The sequence below is a fragment of the Pseudopodoces humilis genome, chromosome 12 (genome assembly GCF_049639895.1).
Source record: "Pseudopodoces humilis isolate 2021_Gansu_Grassland_sample_001 chromosome 12, ASM4963989v1, whole genome shotgun sequence".
Classification (NCBI taxonomy): Eukaryota; Metazoa; Chordata; class Aves; order Passeriformes; family Paridae; genus Pseudopodoces; species Pseudopodoces humilis.
Genome location: NC_142211.1, coordinates 403,435 through 425,917, shown reverse-complemented (window position 1 = coordinate 425,917; position 22,483 = coordinate 403,435). Strand labels below are relative to the sequence as shown.

General features: G+C 44.2%; 1 protein-coding gene and 1 pseudogene across 1 annotated transcript in view; one reads left to right on the top strand and one right to left on the bottom strand.

Moving 5' to 3' along the window:
• The window catches only part of LOC148183260 (mitochondrial nicotinamide adenine dinucleotide transporter SLC25A51-like), a 94,820-nt gene that overhangs the window by 46,873 nt on the left and 25,464 nt on the right, over positions 1-22,483 (top strand). The gene's annotated exons all lie outside the window — the stretch shown is intronic.
• Positions 381-1,191, bottom strand: LOC148183261 (uncharacterized; annotated as a pseudogene).

Sequence of the window (22,483 nt, the reverse complement as noted above, 5' to 3'; positions counted from 1 at the left end):
CCTTCTGATTTCTCCTTGAGTGTGCCAGACCTGAGGATCAATTTTACTCTCATCCTCTTGAGTTAGACTGTACAGGCTTACTAGATCTTTTCCTTGTACTGTCAAGCTTATTCCCAGAGCTGCAATAAGATCTCTTCCTAATAAATTATAATTTGCCTCTTCAACAAGCAACATATTTCCTAAACAAATCTTAGTTTCTGACTCTATTTCTACATCTCTAATAACTGGGACTTTAAAGGGTTCCCCTTTTGCCCCTACTACTATCATTGTATCTTTACTTTTCATGCATCCTCTTGGCAATTTTTGAACAGTACTCTGTTCGGCCCCTGTATTAATCAGAAAAAATACCTCTTCCTTTTGGGGTCCTATTTTAAATTTTATCAAGGGCTCGGGTGGTGGTTTGGACCCCAAAATAAAGAGCCCCTGACGCTCCTAGTCCTCTTGAAAGATCCTCTTATCCTGCATTCTTTTTCTACAATTCTTTTTTAGATGCCCTTTTTTCTTGCAATAATAGCATTCAGGACATCTGTCTTGAGGACACTCTGATGTCCCTTTTTGTGGGACAGACTGCTTCTTTTGGCTTCCCTGGTTCTGTACTGATCTTACAGGGCTTCGGGGGTGCTCTTGCTTTTCAACTTCTTTAACAGCTGCAACTAATATTTTTGCTTGAACCTTCTGTTTTTCCTCATCCTTCCTTACATAAACTTTCTGTGCTTCTCTCAACAATTCCTGTAATCCTCTCTCTTGACAGTTTTCCAACTTTTCAAGTTTCTTTTGTATATCTTCCCATGATTTTGCTACAAATTGTGTTTTTAACAATGCTTCTCCTATTGGAGAATTAGGGTCTACCAATGAATACATTTGCAGGCTTTTCCGTAATCTTTTGAGCCAGTCTGTAGGAGATCCGTCTTTTTCCTGACATTCTCCAAATACTTTGCTAATGTTCTGCCCCCGGGGAACAGCTTCCTGGACCCCTTGTATTATCATATCCCTTAAATCTGTCATGTTTCGATGACCCCCTTCTGTCTGAGCATCCCACCCGGCTCTTTGGTTTGGCCACTTCTGGTTTCTAGGTACCCCTTGTGGATTTCTGCGCTCCCATTCTCTCATTCCTGCCTGTCTGATCATCTCCCTCTTCTCGGTAGTAAGCAACGTCCTTAGTATAGCCTGCATATCATCCCACGTATACATACTGGGTCCCAAAAACCAGTCTCACCTGTCTGACACCCCCAGAGGGTCATCCATCAGCTTACCCATCTCCTTTTTGAAGGCTCGAACATCCCCAGTGTTAAGGGGGACATTAACATATCCGATTACCCCTGGTGCTGTCGGTACTTCCCTCAGCGGGAGAAGGTTCTGTCCCTTTTCCCTATCCTCATCAATCTCGCTATTCTCACTACTAATTTTTTTTCTTATTTTTCTCCGTGTCCTCCTTGGAGGGAGAGAACAAGTTACCTTAAGGGGAGCCGCAGGTCTGCGCAGGCTGAGGTGGGGGTTGGGTTGGCAATTGTGGAGGCTGAATGAGCTGAGGCTGAGGCTCCAGATACAGGGGGGGTAGGTTGTCAAGTGGATCCCAAGCCTCATTCTCGGTCTCAAATGGTTTCCTGGTGTTAACGGTAAATAACCTAGCTGCTGATCTTATCCATATTTTTGCAGTCTCTCTCCTCCTGATCTGAGGGTTCTTTACTATTTACATAAATATTTAGTGCTTGACACACCCAGCCCTCGAAGGACCCAAACATGGGCCAGATCAAATGGCTTCTAATCTCCTTCCCCCCCCCAAACTTCTATACAATAATGAATCACCTTCTCTTTAGATTTTCCTTCTCTTGAGGGCAAATCTTCACAGTTTTCTAACAAAAACCCCAGTGGGCTATCTGGTGGAATTTCTGGGATTTCCCTCATCCTTTCTCCTGAGGACTTTTCTTGGAATCCTCTCTGGGTTTTACTTTTTCTCTGCCCCATTTTACTAAATGTTTCAGTCTAATTCTCAATCACTTCTCCCCTCAGTGTCCAGGTCTTCAGTAGGATACTGAAAAACACGCTTCAGGGGGGGTTTGCAATTGCTCTACAGTTTCATGTTGCGTCTTATTCAGTCACACATACTGATTTTCAATTGGCCGGTACTCACCTTTCCCAGTCAGTCCCGTTTCCGTTTTTACCGATCTTCCAGCTGGCGGGGAACCGTCCTGTCTCATTAAGGACTTTTGGATTTGGGTTCTTTTTCCCTTTGAACTGAAGATTGATGAGACGGAGGCAGTTTTCTCTTGTTCAGTCTCAGTTATTTATTTTTTCTTATCAGCATTACAAGGTACAAAGAGCTACGTGCACTAAGATAGAAAAGGGGTAAAATGGCTAACAAAGATCTTCTTCAAGGTCTTTTCTATGTCCATTTACCCAATTAACAGATGCCAACTAAATTATTTTTATTAGTGACCCAATGACCCAACACCTGTGTGCTGCACTGCGGCATTTTTTACCCAATCACCTACTACCACCCAAAAACCCCTAGGAGAAGAACGTGAAGAAGAAAGAAGGACAAGAGACAACACCCTAAATCCTCCATCTTGTCTCTTGTTCTCTAAACTACTTTTTCACCCAGTGATTTAAGAAACTTTCTAATCTACACACTTACACTTTTCCTATCTAACCTTAGCATTTGTTCTCATGTATCACCATGAAAACATGCTCATGAATTTCATATTATATGAAATTCAGTGTTTTTTTGAATCCTATAACTAAGTATTAGAAACAAGGGCACTCAATCTGTATCTCAGACTCCAACACCATCCCATGGAGTTCTGATTGGTAATATGCTCCCTTTTATTTTCTCTCCTTCTCTCTCCCCTGGACCTCCCCAGTCCTAGGTTAAAAGGCTTACCTGTCCCTCAAATTCCTGAGAATGTACGTTTCCTTTTAGCCCACCCCGCCCCCCCCCCCCCCGGGACCAATCTCTGGACTCCTTCCCCCAAAATTGGGATTTTACATATGTAATGAGTGTCTTCAGACTCACTTCCTCCCTTCACCGACCTTACCCCTTGCAGGATATAGGAACTACAGTTTATTGGGAGTCAGCTCTCGCTCCATGACTATGTCAGGTCTCATTCATACGCTCAGTCACACCTACTCAATCAGCGGTACTTACAGCCTCCTGTTTCCCGTGTGGGTCTCTGTGCACGTAGAATTATGAGTAGAATATACCGCGGTTCCAAAGACTTCTCTTTGGGTCCTCTATGGGCCCCTGGGAACACCGAACTTGTTTCTCTCTCTCTTGCTTATGGCTTTTACTTTAATTCAATGTTCAGATGCAATGGGGTTGCTGGTCTCCCACAGTTAGTCCACTAATAAATAGTGGGGCACCTCCTGGTCGGAGAGGAAGAGTCGCAGACCCGAAGTTACATCGCATCGCGGTCACCAGTCTGTTATAAATGAGTAGCCAGTTTGATTAATAAAAAGAATTTATTCTGTAATCAAAATACAATTGTAAAAGCCACCAGCAAAAATCAGATCGATGCTGTACTGGGCGAACAGCGTTGGGTGAGACAGAGGGGCTCTATAGCACCTTCCACTGTTTTTCACAAACTGTGACTGTCACACGGTGCTTTTATATGTTTTCAGGCTTTTCAGGGGTCCCTTGGAATATACTCCTTGCAGAAAAATATTCATGCTGATTTTGGTGCATATCGCTGTAATCTTATCGGACGGAGGTTTCCTGGACATATGCTAGGATTCTTATCAGACAAGATTATAACTTTAGCACAAATTTATTCATGCCATGTATCACAGTGTAGTTACGGTCACAGCTGGCAGGGTGGGTGCGATTACTCCCCCGTGGCTGCAGGGGGAGTTGTGGCACGAGTTTCGGCAGTCTCCCTCCATGTGGACAATGGCGGACGGGCTTGGCGGAAGGGATGGAAACAGGTCTTCCTCTACAAACCCCCAGGGGTAGCCAATCCCAGTGCCCCCTCTGGATAGCAAAAGGAGCTGTAGCAGGAACCTCAGATTAGCAAGCTGGGAAGGCAGGGGTGAGCAAAGTCCCAGAGTGCTGGATGAGATGTATCAGGAACTTGGCAGCTGTAGCTGGACCGCAGGGTGTCCAGGCAGGCAGGGGGTATGAGTTACAGTGTAGCAAAGAAACCTCAAAGCAGTGGCAAAAAATGGCGGGGGTGGGACAGAGGCAGCCCAGCTCCCCAGCATGGCAAGGGAAAGTCTCCCTGGGACGGGAAAGGGGTCGGGTTCCTGGGGTTTTCCCTTGAGGCATCTGAGCAGATGGTGAAAGTTGTTTTTTTAGTGAGGTAGAGTATTAACAAGGTCCCAGTGCAATGGCCACTCTTACGAGCAGAGCTCCACTCATGGTAGAAAGCAGCAGAAGACAGAACCATGCAGTGGAGGTGAATTCTTCCCATGGCAACTGCAGTCTCCTTCCTCTCTAAATACTGAGAGTGAAGTGAGCCTAGGAGCTGTTCCTAGCCCTTTTTTCCCCAGCCAAAGTCTCGTGGTATCTCTGCCCCTCCAAGAGAAAAACCTCAGATAAGAGAGCAGCCAGCCGAACCCTTCCTGGGACAACTTCTTTTGTCTCTCTTAAGTATTGATAGTTATTGTTTCCTAGCAACCTCTGTGACAAAATTCCATGATCGAAAGGAACAAAAGGATAAATCCTAAACCCCAACAAAAGTATATCCAAAAGGATAAACCCTAAACCCTGTTAGAATCACCTCAGCCTCTGTGATAAATGTGGCATTGGATAAAAATTCGTGAAGGAGAATAAAGAAATATATGTTATATTTATAATAATGTAAAGATATAAAATGTAGTATGATCTAAAGATTCCTTCCCGAGTCAGGCGGTAACGATCCACAGCAACACTTATCAGCCCGAGATAAAGAGCAGGACACAGGCAATCAAGCCAGACAATGAGAGTAGCCCGGCTGAGATATCCATCTGCTTCACACCGACCTAGACACTCCACCCTGGGAGTCCAACCAAAAGATGCAATCAGAAGGCACCCAGAACCATTCGCATGTGAAAGGACTCTGCCCAGTTGACTATTGACTCAGCTCGATGGATGATGGATCCGGGAAATCTATTCAACCGCACATCTAGACTCTTTGTTAGACTGTGCCCACTCCGGGTTTTGCCTCAGGATACGAAAATCCTTATAAAAACCCCTGACTGCAATCCCTCCTTCGTGGATTTGGGAAAATCTGTACCTCTGGGTGCAGACCCCTGTCCACCCGGCGCTGCGCTGATTTATTTTATTGTGTTTTTTTCTCTCGTTGCTTATGATTGAAATTGTTTTATAATAAATTGGTTTTTATATTAACCTTATTTTGCTATTACGTTTATAACAGCCTCCAACACATACACCTGTTGAGATCTTCCTATCACTACAGGAATACACATTGGTTCTGCCCCTTTATAAATTGATGGTGTCAAGAAAATTAATCCACAAACACCAGAGGTTTATGTCCAAAAAGGAGACAGAGGAGTCCTTTTAATTTATTTGAATAAAGGGAGAGGCCATGAGCCATTCCCCTTGTTAGCGTTCAGGAACACACATAATCATGGAATGATTATATGAAGATGCTTTATTAAGAGCTCTGGGTGTCAGGGGTACACTGCCAAATCTGACCCATCTTGGTTTTGAACTGAACATGTTTTATACTCTATCGTTATACAACTTACATATTAATTATTAAACTTACATTGTTCTATTGTATATACTGTTTTTACCCAAGTGTGAATTTCTCGTGATCCCCCCTCAACCCTCTAACATTGTTCCTCATGTTCTTTAAACAATAATTATACCTAATCATATCTAACAATTGTATCATGATCATCTACTGGTTACACAGGTGCAGTTTGACATGATCTTTAGCAAGTACAAGGTCTAACATTTCTCAGGGCCTACCTTTCCCAGGGCTTGCCAAGCCTAACTTTCTTTCGAAGTCCCTGAACTTTCTAAGATTTTAAAACCTTTTACTATCACCCTGGGGTCTCTTGATTTTTGAAGGGCACAGCCTCCTTTTTATCCTAATTTCCCAGCCGCATGTCCCTCTCTCTTTCCCCATTAGCTGAGGTACTTGAGAGGTACAGACTTCCCAGAATGCCTAATACCTAAGATTCCCCTCTAATGTGTAACCCCCCCGCTCTTAATTCTTAACTCTTGTGGAATTTATGGTGTTTCCCCAGTGTCCCTTTCATCTTTCAGTGGAATCCATCCCATTGTTTCTTTTATCTCTCAGTGATAGTTTCATGTTATCAGCAGACCCACAGCTTGTTTGTAAAGACAAACCTGTCATTCCTCTCAATCCTACCTCTTTTAATTTTTAATAATTGTCTTAACAAACTTTAGTTATCATTTACTTAATTTCTTGTTCTTGGGTCTTTTTTGGTTTTGCAATTATTTGCATTGGCATCACTTTCTGTCCTTTTCTAGCCATGTCTGGATCAGTAGGCATGGCTACTACCTGCATCATTTGATCATATGTTGAATAAGTTGTACTAAGCAAGGGATCATGCATGGTAAAAAGATTAGAGTTGCTACAACACATAAGAGGAAAAAAAATTTGTTTAACCCATAGGCCACCAGGTAACCATGAAAACATGTCACATTCTCATCCTTTTCATATTCGGATGGGTACGTGAGCTAACTTACTCCTTTTGTTATGCTTCACCACCTTTCCCTTGTCATCTATTTGCAAACACCAGTTTGAGTCATTTAATTTGCCACACACTCCCCCTTCTTCTGCCAATAGTCTAATACCATCCAATGATGAAATGTTGCATTTCTCATCTGAGTAGACTGGTCAGCAAGAAGGTCAAGAGCTGTAGCTGTCTGATTGATTATTATTTCAAAGATAGCTTGCAACCTAATTATCCAATTTAGATTATAAATGGGTTCTCTGGCACCTGATATTAATTCATTTGGGTTCCAGGTAGCTGGTCCATAGTGTTGTATGATTCGTTCAGGTGGCCATTCATCTTTTCCCCACTTTTGGGTGCTCTTTCCAACCAGGGATGTATCAATGGACCGCTTCTCTCTAATTAGATCATCATATACTTTGATTCCTAACTGATTTCCTTGAACTTGTGGTATCAGAAAGAGCACTGGTCTAATATACCCCACATAACATATTCCTGACCAGTTTGGGGGTAACCTGCAGTAAGCATATTGGCCACAAATCCAGTAATGCCCCTTTAAAGCCCAGGTCCCATTGGCAAAGGGACCTTGCTAATTTCCATCATCAACTGGTGGGTCAAAATACAGCTTGCTTCCGGGGCCTAGTGGTCCCCCAACAATAGTTGTCTTGCCATAAGAATCACAGTATTTGCATTTCCAAGCTCCCACATGAGGTTTCCACTTGCAATCACATCCCAGATCTGTTTTGTTAGATCTGGACCAGAACCTATTGAAAAGGGTTTGAGTTCCATTCCGGTGTTGCCATTTCCACTGGTAGTCTCAGACAACATGTGTCTGACTTGTGGAATTATCCTGGGGGCAGCTTAAAAATAAAGGGTCAAAAAACTTATCCTTCCCCACTGCTTTACAGCCTTCAAAATCCTTTTGGTAATTATGGAAGGAACATCTTACCCAGCTACCATTAGTGAGCTTAACATGCATTTGATTCTATCTGCCTCGATATCTGGAACAGTCATAAGGAGGGCAGTTGGGAGTCCAACAATCTAAACCCAAAGATAAAGTCCAGTCACAAACGCTTTTTCTCACATATATGCTTCCTCTTATATTTAGACAATAAATGCCTCTTTCAGAAGAATGAAGCTGCCATGGACTTCCTTCTTTGTCCCAAAATCGTGTTCCATTATGGACTTCACTCAGTGTGCTAACCCACCATTTAGGTTCGACTGGGCTGGCCACCCATGACCAGTTTTCAGATCCCCCTGGCCCTCCGCAGACCCAACTATTGCTAAGGTTAAAGGTTTTTGCTACTTCTCTTAAGGTTAAAAAATTATTTTCCCACTTTTGGCCCCTACCTAACTGATAATATAAAAGTAAGCTTATTAAGAGAAACATTCTAGCAGTGTAATAATCTAATTTCCTAACCTAATTTTCACTTTCACGATGTCTTTTGCACCACCTGTGGCAAGTGAAGTCACAGAAAGAGCTTAGCATAAAGAAAGCAATGACAGCGAGGATTGGCCCCCAGTGACTGGAGATTTGAGAGTAGGGATGCCCATACAGACTATTTTAGCAGGCAGTCTGTGGGTAGGCACTCGGGGCTGCCCCCGATGTCAACACACAGCTACTGCTCCAATCCACTCCTGCGGAGTGTCAGTCACGGCTTCCCATCCTTCTCCTCCAGCTGAGATGTCCAAACCTCTGGAGCTTTAGAGACCTTGACCCAAATGTGATGATTCCACTCGTGTTCAGCTGTCTTGACGGCTGTTTCTGTGGTCAGCAACACCTGGAAAGGTCCACGCCACTTAGCCACCAATGGTGCTTCTTTCCACTCCTTAACTTAGATCCAGTCTCCTGGTTGGATATTATGCACAGCAAAGTCCAAAGGCAGGGTCTGTGTCAGCTGAGTTTCCTGTTGAAGAGATTTCACAAGAGACAGTATCCGAGCCACATACTGTTTTAGATATACATCACTTATCTCTACCCCCGCTGCAGGCTGAGAATTACAAGGATAAGGAATTCCAAACATCAATTCAAAAAGAGATAGCTGAATATCTTCCCTGGGTCTGGTCCTTATTCTTGCTAGAGCCAGTGGTAAGAGCCATGGCATTTTCGTTTCTATCACTAGCTTCAGAAGATGTTTTTTTATTTCTCCATTCATCCTTTCAACCTGGCCTGAGCTTTTGGGGTGCCAGGGAGTGTGGAGGTTCCATTGTATCCCTAAAGCAGTCATTAGTCCTTTAAGAATTTTTCCAGTAAAATGAGTTCCTCTATCTGAGTCTATTGCTTCCACCATCCCATATCTTGGAATTATTTGTTCCAAAAAATACTTTAATAACTGACCCTGTAGTTGCTGAAACAGCTGGGAAGGCTTCTGGCCACCCTGTTAACTGACATACTGTTACCAAAATATATTTAAATCTCCCCACCCGGGGCATCTCAGTAAAATCTACTTGGCATCTTTGGAAGGGACATACAGCCCAAGGCCCTCCCCCCCCCCCCCCCCCCCCCCCCCCCCCCCGCCAGTTTCTTTGTAACTTTGTTATTTGTCTTAGCACAAATCAAACAACCATCAACAGCTCGTTTTTTTGCCAGAGCAAAAAGACCTACAGCAGCATACATTTTGAGGAAGGCTTCTGATATCCCTCAGGAGCCCCAATGACTCCCTTCGTGGAGCTGTTTTAACAGCTGTGAGGCTAAAGCTTTCGGTATCCACTACTTACCATCTCTTGTAAACCAATTGCCCCCTCTTTCCTCTGCCCCACTCTTTTTAACTATCTCAAGTTCTTCTGGTGGAAAAGACAGCTTCTCTGGCAAGGGGGCAGTTACTGGGAGCAAGGGAAGTAACTTAAAGATTTCTGGCAACAATGCAGCTTTCCGAGCTTCTTCATCAGCCAGTCTGTTTCCTATTGCCTCTTCCGAGCACCCTGCCTGGTGTCCCTTGATGTGTATTATTGCTATCTTTTTTGGTAAATTCACCACCTCTAATAGGCGGGAGATTAAGTTCTCATGAGCCAACGTTTTTCCTCTGCAGGTTAATAAACCTCTTTCTTCCCACAGTTTCCCAAATGCCTGTATCACACCATATGCATATTTAGAATAAGTAAAAACATTTACTGTCTTGTTTTGATATAATTCACATGCTCTCACAAGAGCATACAGCTCCGCTGTCTGAGCTGACCAGGTGGGTGGTAACCTTCCCCCTTCCTTTAATTGTTTTCCATTCAGGACAGAGTATCCTGTAAATCGTCTTCCTTCTATCACCCTTGAAGACCCATCAATAAACACATTTTCTCCCTCAGGCCAGGGAGTATCTCCCAAATCTTCCCTTGCTGGGGTCTACCACCTGATTGCAGTCATGGTTTTCTTCCTGGCCTCCTGCTTCAGGGCCGTTCAAACAGGAGCCTGGGTTAAACCCTTCCCTGCTTTTAAATTCTGTATCCTCCTGTTCCATTAAACAAAATTCATACTGTAATAACCGAGCGCTGGTCATCCACTTAGAGGCTCTCTCAGTTAACAAAGCTTTAATCTGATGTGAAACTTTAACATTCAGATACCCTCCCCTTGTCAGGTTTCGGGCCTCAGCCACCATCAGAGCTGTGGCTGCGCAGTTCTGCAGACAATGGGGCCAGCCTCTGGCTATCGGGTTTAACAGTTTAGAAAAATAGGCAACAGGCCTCTGTGTTCCCCCATGCTCTTGCACCAAAACTCCTTTAGCATGACTTTGTTTAACATCCACCTACTGAAACAACTTAACTCCTGAGGGTGGAGTAAACTCTCCTAATATTTTGTGCAAAGCTTGCCCAAACAAAACAGGTGACTGTATATCCCTGCAGGAGGACTGTCTATGTCAATTGTTGCTTTACCATTTTCCCTCCTTTTGTTCCAGTGATTTTGCTTTTAAACATGATCCAGTTCAGCGGCAAGCAATGCCACTGCCTTAAGCCAATCACATTTTTTTAGTAACCAATTGCTCCCTGTCCAAATTTTTCCCATCAAGTCCATCTTAGGTGTAGGGAGATGACTAACAAATTAACCAAGGAAAGATAATAAAACTCTTACCCGTAAAGTTTTCTTATAGCCCCCACAGAGGAAGCTGCATGATAAATACTTAGGCCTGCATAGGGACAACACCATCCACACAAGGCAGCAGCTGCAGAATTTACCTCAGGATTAGAACCTGCCAATTCTAGCTCTCCACAACAGACCACAGACTGGTGGGGGGGTTCCCCACAAGATAGGAGTTGCAGAATTGGCTTCATAACTAAAACCTGCCAATTCTGCCTTTTTACAACAAAATGTTATAAATGCAAAGGCAAATTTGGGTTAAATAAAAGAACAATTTATTATAAAACAATTTTTATAATAAAAATAAACAATGATGAAAAACCACAATAAAATAAACAGCGCAGCGCTGGGTGGACAGGGGTCTATACCCAAAGGTATAGGTGTTCCCAAATCCACGAAGGAGGGTAGACTGTCCGGGGTTTTTATAGGGATTTTGTGTCCTGAGGCCAAATTCCAGGCAGGCACCATTCACCAAGGGTCCTTGATTGTTGGATGAATTGATTTCTTGGTGTTGGAGAATAGAGTCAAATAGACGTCCGGGCAGAGTCTCCTCATATGTAAAGAAGTTCTGAGTGTTCCTTGATTTCATTTTGGTTCAGGCCATCTGGATAGGATGGTTGGATCCGGGTTGGAGCTGATGGATATCTCGGCTGGACTTTTTCCCTTTGTCTGCCTGATTGCTTCCCCAACAGTGGCCTGCAAGGCGGGGTGTTCAGGTCCGGTGATGAGTATCTCGTCCGAGCTCGTCCCTTTGTCAGCCTGATGGCCCATGTCCTGCTCATTCTTTTCCGTTGATGGGCGGCGGCTAGGATCGTTATCTCTCGAGTGGGAATTCGCGACTAGATCTGGGAAGGACTTGTGGGCCACACTGTACTTTATATTTTATATTATTATCGCTACAAATATATTTATTTAGATCTCTACGAATTTTTATAAGTTCATTTATCACAGTCCCCCGCCTAATAATCCATCACATTAAAAATTCGTGTTATTTTATCCAATTCTACGGGGGAAGGACTATAATTTTCACTCACATTCATTTTCTTCCCAGTCCGTTAACGAATTCCCACAATATTCTTGTGCCAGGTTATGTTTATTTTCAAAATTCTTTAAAGCCTTCATTGCGTTTTTGTTTTCCTTTTCCTCCTCTAATTTCATTAGTTTAGAGAGGGAAGTAGGTTTCCCTTGTGCCTTCTCAGGATCGATTGGAAGGGTGGCAATCTGCATTCCTTGCACAACAGAGTGAATTAGTCTGATGAAGCAAGGAATTAAGCAGGGAAGGAAAATGATTCCGGCAATTGAACAAACTATGAAGAATTCTAGCTTCTTCCACCAAGCCCCTTGCCCGAATATTTGGTCCCACCAGGAGGATTGTAGGATTGAATTCCATTTTTGGACTGGTACATGCGCTACTTTCTTTATTTCAGCAGCCAATCCTTTTATTGTTTCCCCGTAATCGTCTATTTCCATACAACACTCAGATTCGTTGTATCTGCCACACACTCCTCCCTCCTCGGCTAGCAGATAATCGAGAGCTAGTCTGTTTTGATACACAAAAGCTCTCATTTGTGAATGTTGTTTTGCTAGGAGTTCCAGGGCTTCTGAAGTGTGGTTGGAAACTACCTCTACCACCGCTTGCAACCTGATAAGTCTGTTGAGGAGATAAATGGGGGTTCTGTAACCCCAGCTGCCATCATTTGCCCAAGTAGCGGGCCCATAATATTGAATGATTCTTTCGGCAGGCCATTCTTCCTCGTTCCACTTCTGGTTGCCTCCCGCCATTGGTAGTTCCCGTTTTAATTCCCTCCTTTGTCTGTTTAATGTCTCAAAGAGAGGGGCTCCCAATGATTTACTCTCTGTTTTAGGTAGAGTAAAGAAAAAGGGCCGAATTATTCCAAGTGTGCAGGATCCTTTCCACCTTCTAGGTAGCTCGCTGTATGCCTTTTTTCCACATATCCAATATATGCCATCAGGAGCTTCCCAACCCTTGTTCAACTTTGCCGGATCATCCCAATATTCTTTCAGGCCTATTAGCTCATGGAAGGGATTGGCCCCAGAGTTTTTGTACCAGCAAAGTCCAATTATTTCTATCCATTCACAGTTATTTTCCCGGGAGCGACTCCAATAGCTCGCGGGTGGTTCAGGTTGCTAAACTTTTGTTTTGCTGTCAGAATTCACCGTGAGTGTGCTTACACACGGGGTATAGCCTACTAAATCAGTGAATTCTTTTCCTTCTCTGCTAATGCAGACGGTACCGATTATCCTTTGGTCTATAACCCATCCCTCTGGTCTTTGTTTTGTTTTTGACATTTTAGAGCCTTCCCATTTTAGGAGTTGCTCTGGGGTGAGTCCCTCTCCCTTCCAAGGCCACCTTTCAGCCGATTTTAAACCGCCACAGATCCAACAGTTAGATAGACCTAATTCTGTGGCTATTTCTTGCATTAGATCTATGAAAATATTCTGGTTGGGGGCTGGCAATCCCCAATTGCTGTATTGTCTCTCTAATTGCTCATAGTGCTCACTAAGAGAGTTAAGCCTCTCTTGTTCTAGTCTCTTTTTCCGAGTTTCCACTTCTCGCCTCTTTAATTCTAGGGTTAGTTGTTTTATTTTGTTTTCAGGGTCCATCCCTTCCTCATCTCTGGAGAAGCAGAACACTTGGTCGAATTGCAAACATACTCGGTCATCATCACTTTTTAACAAATCAAGAATTATCGGTTCATTATTAAAAGAGGCTTTCTCTTCATGTTTTAAATTTTTACCTTCTCAATACACTTTCCCTCCCATGGTACACATTTTTAAGTTTGCTTTATTGTAACATAAAGGGTTAACCTTATAATATGCTAAAAAGGTGGATTGTCTTTTTCCTCCTATCCAGACAGTTTTGTTACATTGGCTGCAGATTGGAATTGGAGGGAGCATTCCCACTTCTCTCCTCATGTATACTTTTTGAGCTTCCCTTAGGAGCTCCTGGAGGCTTTTATCTTGCTACCCCTTGATCTTTTCTAATTTTCTCCTAATGTCTTCCCAAGATTTAGCAACGAATTGTGTTTTTAACAGAACCTCCCCCACAGGAGAGTTCGGGTCAGTCCCAGAGTAAATCTGTAAACTTCGCCGTAATCTCTCGATCCATTCAGTGGGTGGTTCCTCTTTTCCTTGACACTCTCTAAAAACTTTGCTAATATTCTGGCCCCTAGGGACCGCTTCTCTTATACCTTGTACAATTATGCTCCTTAAATCCATCATGTTCCGTCTGCCTTCCTCCGTCTGTGCATTCCAGCTCGGGCTTACACTAGGCCATTTCTGGTTACCTGGCATCCCCTGTGGATTGAGTCTGTCCCAGTCTCTGATACCGGCTTGTTTAATCATCTCTCTTTCCTCCTGATTAAACAATGATCTCAGGATTGCCATAAGATCGTCAAAGGTATAGATACTACTCCCTAAAAATTCGTCTAACCTCTCAGCCACACCAAAAGGGTCATCCAACAACCGCCCCATCTCTTTTTTAAATGCCCTTACATCTCCAGAGTTAAGGGGTACATTCACAAAACCGATCACTCCCGGGGCTGTCGGTACTTCCCTAAGAGGGAACAACCGGTGCCCCTCTTCACTCTCTCCCCATTCATTATCCATCATTCTCGCTCTCAGACGGGTTCTACTTGCGGGAGGGGAGTTGGTGATTGTGGGTTGCCTCCCCGTTATCAATTGTGGGAACTCTGCCGCCACCCGGCTGAAGGGAGGGATCCCCTCCGTTGTATGGGAGGGTCCCGGTTGTGGCGGCTGGACCGGCAAGGACGGATAGGGTGATCCCCAGCCTTGTGCAGGAGAAACCTCCGAAGAGGCTGCTGTGGCTACGGTGTTTGCAGGCGGGGAAAGGGGAAGGGCTGCCGGCATCGCTGCTGGCCCCGAGTCTCCCGCTTGAGACACACGTATCTCAGTGGGTTGGTCTCGGGGGCCCAAGGGTGCTGAAGGCACCACTTGATCTGCAGAGGAAGGTCCCGCCGGTCCACGATATGGGGGTGGTAAGTGATCGAGGGGTTCCCAGGACTCAGCTCTCGACTCACGTTTTTCTTTTTGTTTTATTGGGAATAGCCCTACTCTGACGTTTACCCAGAGCTTAGCATATTCCCTCTCCTCAGGATCTGAGGGGACCTTGTTCTCCACATAGGAGAACAACTTATTACACGTCCATTTTTCAAATGTGCCTAACACTGGCCAAGTGAGATGACTTCTCAACTCCTGTCCTCCCCAAACCTCCATACAATAGTGTATCAATTTTGCCTTTGATTTCTCCTTCCTCTGGGGACAATCTTCCCAGTGTTTTAGCATCCACCCCAAGGGACTTTCCAGCGGGATGTCTGGTGATTCCTCCCCCTGATCGGAGGAATTTTTCCCTGTGCTTCTTCTTTGAAGCTTACTCTTTTTCTGCCCCATACTTCGCAAATATATTTTCTTACCTGTCTTCGACTTCTCCGTGAGTCGGTATCCGTTTCTGCGTTGTGTACTTACTCTAGGAATCAAAATTTGCCGATACTCACCCTTCAGCGAGCTGAGCTGAGGTCTCTTGTAATCGGTACTTTTGATCCTCTTCCGGACCTCTACCTGGGTCCGTTAACTAAAAGGGTTTACCAGTTCCCGAGCTCGACAGGACGTATCCTTCCCCTTTTAGTTCCTTGCGATCAGTCCCTCAAGACACCCTTTGGCCTCAGGTTTTTACAAGTGTGTGTCGAGAAAAAAAACTTTCACTCTGGATCGCTTCCTTCGCGGCCGGCCAATTCCCTCGCGGGAGGATGGAAACGCGGCCTTGAAGTCCACACTCGCCCCGTGATCAGATCACGTCTCACACACTCGCCCGATCGCCCACTCAACCAGCAGTACTTACAGCTATTTTCCTGCGTGGGTGTCTTTGTGCACAATAGACGTTTTACGAGCAAAACAAGCCGCGGCTTCCCGAAGGCTCCGTGCCTTCCCGAGCTCTCCGATCCAGATCCTTTTCCTTTTTATTGTGGTTTTTATCTCAGCCTAAATTTGGTTCGGACGTCAGAACGAGCTACGGGGGCTCTCAACTCACCAGGCCGCCAAAATCAGCGGGGGTACCCGTCCTGGGCAGTGAGATTCCCCGCAGTTTCTCCGATCCGAGTTCACGGCACCGATCTGTTATAAATGCAAAGGCAAATTTGGGTTAAATAAAAGAACAATTTATTATAAAACAATTTTTATAATAAAAATAAACAATGAGGAAAAACCACAATAAAATAAACAGCGCAGCGCTGGGTGGACAGGGGTCTATACCCAAAGGTATAGGTGTTCCCAAATCCACGAAGGAGGGTAGACTGTCCGGGGTTTTTATAGGGATTTTGTGTCCTGAGGCCAAAACTCTGAGCAGTTACTGTTCAACAAAGAGTTTAGATGGCTGGTTGAATGAATTTCCTGGAACCGTGGAACTGAATCAATAGACGACTGGGCAGAGTCCTCTCGCATGTAAAAGGTTCTGAGTGCTTCTTGATTGTATCTTCGGTTGGGCTCTCAGAGTGAAGTATACAAGTCCGGTGCTGAGTCGACAGATATCTCGGCTGGGCTTCCACTTATTGTCCGGCCTGATTGCATCTTCAGTCAGGGTTTGCAGGAAGGGGTGCCCAGGTGCGGTGTGGAGTCGATGGCCATCTCGGCCTGGCTCCTTTCTTTGTTTAGCTTAATCGTTCGTGTCCTGCTTTTTCTTTCAGGCTGATGAACGTCGCCTAGGGTCGTTACCGCCTGAATGGGTAGTTACTGCTGGGTTTGGGGAAATTCTTCGGCCACACTATATTTTATATACTTTTTACATTGTTACAAATCTAGTTATATACTTATTTATTCTTTCACGAATTTTTTTATCCAAGGTTACATTTATCACAATAGCTACATCTTATCAACTGACCCACAGCTTGTTTGTAAAGACAAGCTCATCACTCCTCTCAATCCCTCCTCTTTTAATTTTTGTTAGTAATTGTCTTTACAAACTTTAGTTGTCATTGACTTAATTTCTTGTTCTTGGGTCCTTTTTGGCTTTGCAACTATTTGCAGTGGCATTACTTTCTGCCCTTTTGTAGCTATCTCTGGATCAGTAGGCACGGCTACTACCTTCATTCCTTTGATCACATGTTGAATGAGTTGTATTAAGCAAGGGATCATGCATGGTAAAAAGATTAGAGCTGCTACAACACAAGAGGAAAAAAAGCATTTGTTTGACCCATAGGCCAGCAGGTAACCATGAAAACATGTCCCATTCCCATCCTTTCCATGTTTGGACCTGTACATGGGCTAACTTTCTTATTCCTTCTGTTATTTGTTTTACTACTTTTCCATTGTCATCTATTTGCAAACAGCAGTTTGAGTCATTAAATTTTCCACACACCCCCCCTTCTTCTGCTAATAAATAGTCTAATACCATCCGATGTTGAAATGTTGCATTTCTCATCTGAGTAGACTGGTCAGCAAGAAAGTCAAGAGCTGTAGCTGTCTGGTTGATTATTATTTCAAAGACAGCTTGCAACCTAATTATCCGATTTAGATTCTAAATGGGTTCTCTGGCACCTGATATTAATTCATTTGGGTTCCAGGTAGCTGGTCCATAGTGTTGTATGATTTGTTCAGGTGGCCATTCATCTTTTCCCCACTTTTGGGTGCTCTTTCCAACCAGGGATGTATCAATGGACTGCTTCTCTCTAATTAGATCATCATATACTTTGATTCCTAACTGATTTCCTTGAACTTGTGGTATCAGAAAGAACAATGGTCTAATATACCCCACATAACATATCCCATACCAGTTTGGAGGTAGCCTGCGGTAAGCATTTTGGCCACAAATCCAGTAATGCCCCTTTAGAGCCCAGGTCCCATTAGCGAAGGGACCTTTCCAATTTTTATCATCAACTGGTGGGTCAAAATACAGCTTGCTTCCAGGGCCTAGGGGTCCACCCACAATAGTTGCCTCGCCATAAGAAACACAATATTTACATTTCTAAGCTCCTACATGAGGTTTCCACTTGCAATCACATCCCAGATCTGTTTTATTAGATCTGGACCAGAACTTACTGAAAAGGGTTCGAATTCCATTCCGGTGTTGCCATTTCCACTGGTAGTCTCAGACAACATGTGTCTGACTTGTGGAATTATCCTGGGGGCAGCTTAAAAATAAAGGGTCAAAAAACTTATCCTTCCCCACTGCTTTACAGCCTTCAAAATCTTTTTGGTAATTATGGAAGGAACACTTTACTCAGCTACCATTAGTGAGCTTAACATGCGTTTGATTCCATCTGCCTCGATATCTGGAACAGTCATAAGGAGGGCAGTTGGGGGTCTAACAATCTAAACCCAAAGTCCAGTCACAAACGCTCTTTCTCACATATGTGCTTCTTGTTCTGTTTAAGCAATAAATGCTTCTTTCAGAAGAATGAAGCTGCCATGGACTTCCTTCTTTGTCCCAAAATCGTGTTCCATTATGGACTTCACTCAGGGTGCTAACCCACCATTTAGGCTCGACTGGGCTGGCCACCCATGGCCAGCTTTCAGATCCTCCTGGCCTTCCGCAGACTCAACAGTTTCTAAGGTTAAAGGTCTTTGCTACTTGTTCTCTTAAAGTAAAAAAATTATTTTCCCGCTTTAGACCCTAACTTAACTGAAAATATAAAGGTAAAATTATTAAGAGCAACATTCTAATAGAGTTATAATCTAATTTCTATTTTTCAATTTCACGTTGTCTTCTACACCACCTGTGACAAGTGAAAGCACAGAAACAGCTTAGCATAAAGAAAGCAATGACAGCATGGATTGGCTCCCACTCTCTGGAGATTTGAGAGTAGGGATGCCCATACAGACTATTTCAACAGGCAGTCTGTGGCTTCCCCTGATGTCGATGCACTGCTACTGCTCCAGTCCACTCCTGTGGAGTGTTAGTCACGGCTTCCCATTCTTCTCCAGCTGAGATGTCCAAACCTCTGGGGCCTCAGAGACCTTGACTCGTGTTCAGCTCTCTTGACGGCTGTTTCTGTGGTCAGCAACACCTGGAAATGTCCACGCCACTTAGCCACCAGTGGTGCTTCTTTCCACTCCTTAACTAGGACTCAGTCTCTTGGTTTTCACTTGTCCAAAGGCAGGGTCTGTGTCAGCTGAGTTTCCTGTCGAATAAATTTCACAAGAGACAGTATCCAGGCCGCAAATTGTTCAAAATATGCATCACTTAACTCTACTCCTGACCCAGGCCGAGAATTACAAGGATAAGGAATTCTAAACATCAGTTCAAAGGGAGATAGTTGAATATCTCTCTTCGGTCTGGCCCTTACTCTTGCTAAAGCTAGTGTCAAGAGCCGCACCCATGGCATATCAGTTTCTATCAACAGCTTCAGAAGATGCTTCTTTATTTTTTCATTCATCTTTTCAACTCGACCTGATCTTGTTTTTAAAAAAAAGACTTTAATAACTGACCTTGTAGTTGCGGAAACACCTGGGAACACTTCTGGCTACTCATAACTGACATACTATTACTAAAAAATCTCTTCACCTGGGGCATCTCAGTAAAATCCACTTGGCATCTCTGGAAGGGACTTACAGCCCAAGGCCTACCCCCCCTGCCAGTTTCTTTGTAACTTTGTTATTTGTCTTAGCACAAATCAAACAACCATCAACAGCTCGTTTTTTTGCCAGAGCAAAAAGACCTACAGCAGCATAGTTTTGAGGAAGGCTTCTGATATCCCTCAGGAGCCCCAATGACTCCCTTCGTGGAGCTGTTTTAGCAGTTGTGAGGCTAAAACTTTCGGTATCCACTGCTTACCATCTCTTGTAAACCAATTACCCTCTCTTTTTTCTGCCTCACTCTTTTTAACTATCTCAAGTTCTTCTGGTGGAAAAGACAGCTTCTCTGGCAAGGGGGCAGTTACTGGGAGCAAGGGAAGTAACTTAAAGATTTCTGGCAACAATGCAGCTTTCCGAGCTTCTTCATCAGCCAGTCTATTTCCTATTGCCTCTTCCGAGCACCCTGCCTGGTGCCCCTTGATGTGTATTATTGCCATCTTTTTTGGCAAATTCACCACCTCTAATAGGCGGGAGATTAAGTTCTCATGAGCCAACGTTTTTCCTCTGCAGGTTAATAAACCTCTCTCTTCTCACAGTTTACCAAATGTGTGTATCACACCATATGCATATTTAGAATCAGTAAAAATATTTACTGTCTTGTCTTGGTATAACTCGCAGGCACTCACAAGAGCATACAGCTCTGCATCTTCTTTCTATTACCCTTGAAGACCTATCAATAAACATGTTTTCCCCTTCAGGCCATGGGATGTCTCGCAAATCATTCCTTGCTCTAGTCTGCAGATCTATTACTTGAATACAATCGTGGAATTTGCCTTGGCTCCCTTCTTTAGGGCCATTCAAACAGGAGGCTGGGTTAAAACCTTCCCTGCTTTTAAATTCTAAATTTTCTTGTTCTAATAAACAAGACTCATTTCTTTATTTTTTTAGTAACTAACTACTCTCTATCTCAATTTTTGCATCAAGTTCATCTTAGGCATAGGGAGGTGACTAACAAATTAACTTCCATTCAGGAAATTCTAATATTTATAACATTTTATAACTTTTAACATTTAAAACTTCTATTAAGGAAAGAAACAAAATACTTTCCTTTAAAGTTTTATCATAACTTCCACAGAGGAAGTGCATGACAAATACTCAGGCTTTCCATAGGACACTATTTTCACAAGGTTGCAGTTACAGAATTTGCTTTAAGGCTACAACAAACCACAGACTGGTGGGGATGTTCCTCACAAGGTATGACTTGCAGCATTGGCTTCATAACTGAAACTTGCCAATTCTGGCTTTTTACAACAAAACATACAAAAAGCAGAGGGGTATGGTCCCCTCCAAACTGGAGCCATTCTGCACAAAACTTCATGTAGACAAATTAATTAAATCTCCAAATTAATTTACTACAATTTTTACAATTCTTTCAGAGAAAGATGTGTTCAAACTTCTGAGCCCACAGAAGAAACTACAATTCTCACAACTCTTTTGAACGATTAAAAAAATTCTTTAGACAATTTTCCCCCTCGGGGATAAAAATTAAGGTGAATCGAGAGGTCTTTGTTTTTACTAAGACACACACTTCTCCTCGATTCAGACCCACTTTAAAAGTTGACAACGGCTCTAGGTTGGTGGATATAATGAGAGCTTTTGACACTCTTAACAATCAATTTCTCTTATCTTCTGGACTTTCTCGGCAGTCCAGTTGTTTTTGGCTTTTTTGCAGACATTGCCTTTTTCAGTGTCTTATGCCCTGAAGACAGCACACTGATCCTTTCCCAACCGCTGTTTGGGTTGGGTCTCCCCTGCTCGGGAGAGAAATCCTCTGCCACTTCCTTGTGGCCGATCCTGTCCCCTCTGTCCCGGGGGACCCCTTGGACCTTGCGGTTTTTCCTTCTTTGGCCTGAAAAAGGCCATCACCTTCGCCTTTCCTCATTTTGCTCACTCTATTTACCACACACTGAATACCAGAGCCAGTCCCTGTCCTGCTACATTGTCCAAACAGCTCCTCCCCACTCCAGTGCTCCCGGTGGGCACTGCCAGCAGCACTACAGGCAGCCAGAGCGTCCTGCAGCCTCAAAGGGCCGGCAGCTGCTGCTGCCTCTGCCCGGGGCCGGTGGGGTCAGGCACTGCCCAGTGCTGAGTCCCAGCAGCCTCACAGGCCCCCAGCCTGTGCTCCTGGTCCCGCACCTCCAGTCCTGGTCCCGCACCTCTACTCCTGGTCCCTGCTTCAACCACATCTCTCCACACTCTGCATTAACCAATTCTGTTCCAGCACACTAACACAATCTATCATTCCCTTGCTGTCAAAGACTCTTTCTTGACTCCCCTTATTGCCCCCCCCCACCCCGGGCGTGGATTCTCGAGATCCCTTCTAGTTCCAGGCGTTGATATGATATGCTGCTCCCTTCCCTCTACACCACTGTTATTTTCAGGTGAAGCTGTAGGAACAGCATTTCCCTGATCCCTTCTAGTTCTGGAAGGTGAGGATACAGGGACTTGCAGCTGGCCTTAGGTCAGCTGGTAACACCGGAGGACAAGATGGGGGAAGGTGCTGAAAAACATTTTAATCTTCACTGTTTTCTTCTTCCCCCTCCCCCCCCCACCTTTTTCCTCTTCTCCTTTTTTCTCAACACATAGATTTCTCTTGTTGTTTGTTTAAACCATATCAATCCACATTCCCTTTTAATCCATTTTTTCTAATTCTCCTCTAGATATCTTCACAGAACTCAACACAAATGAATTCTGCTTTCTAAGGTGGCCATATAAGTCCATTTGGCAACTTATACTCTGGCCATACATAATAACAATATTTTACCATCATCTCTATAGTTACCTCTGTGTGAATGCATAATCTGTCCCAAGATCTTAGCATTCTCCCCAAGGGACTCTCCGGGGCTATTATGGGATCATCATCCCTTTTGCTGGGACCCCTTCCCGGCTGTACCCTTGCAAACCTCCATGGGTGCTCTGTTTAGCCTGTGCTCCCTTCCCTGGGTGCCCTCCCAGGCTTGCCTATGCTACCCTCCCTGGGTGCCCTCCCAGGCTTCCTCCCCGAAGATCCCATTTTACTCACCGGTGAGATTTTCAGTGGTCCTTCCCTGTGGACTCTTCACGGACCCCCCTGGTCCGCCACTCGTCTGTCTCCTGGACAGTCTCGGGAACCCAATCGATCACCCAGTGCTGGCGGCCACCAAGGGGAGCTGATCACCAAAACTGGGT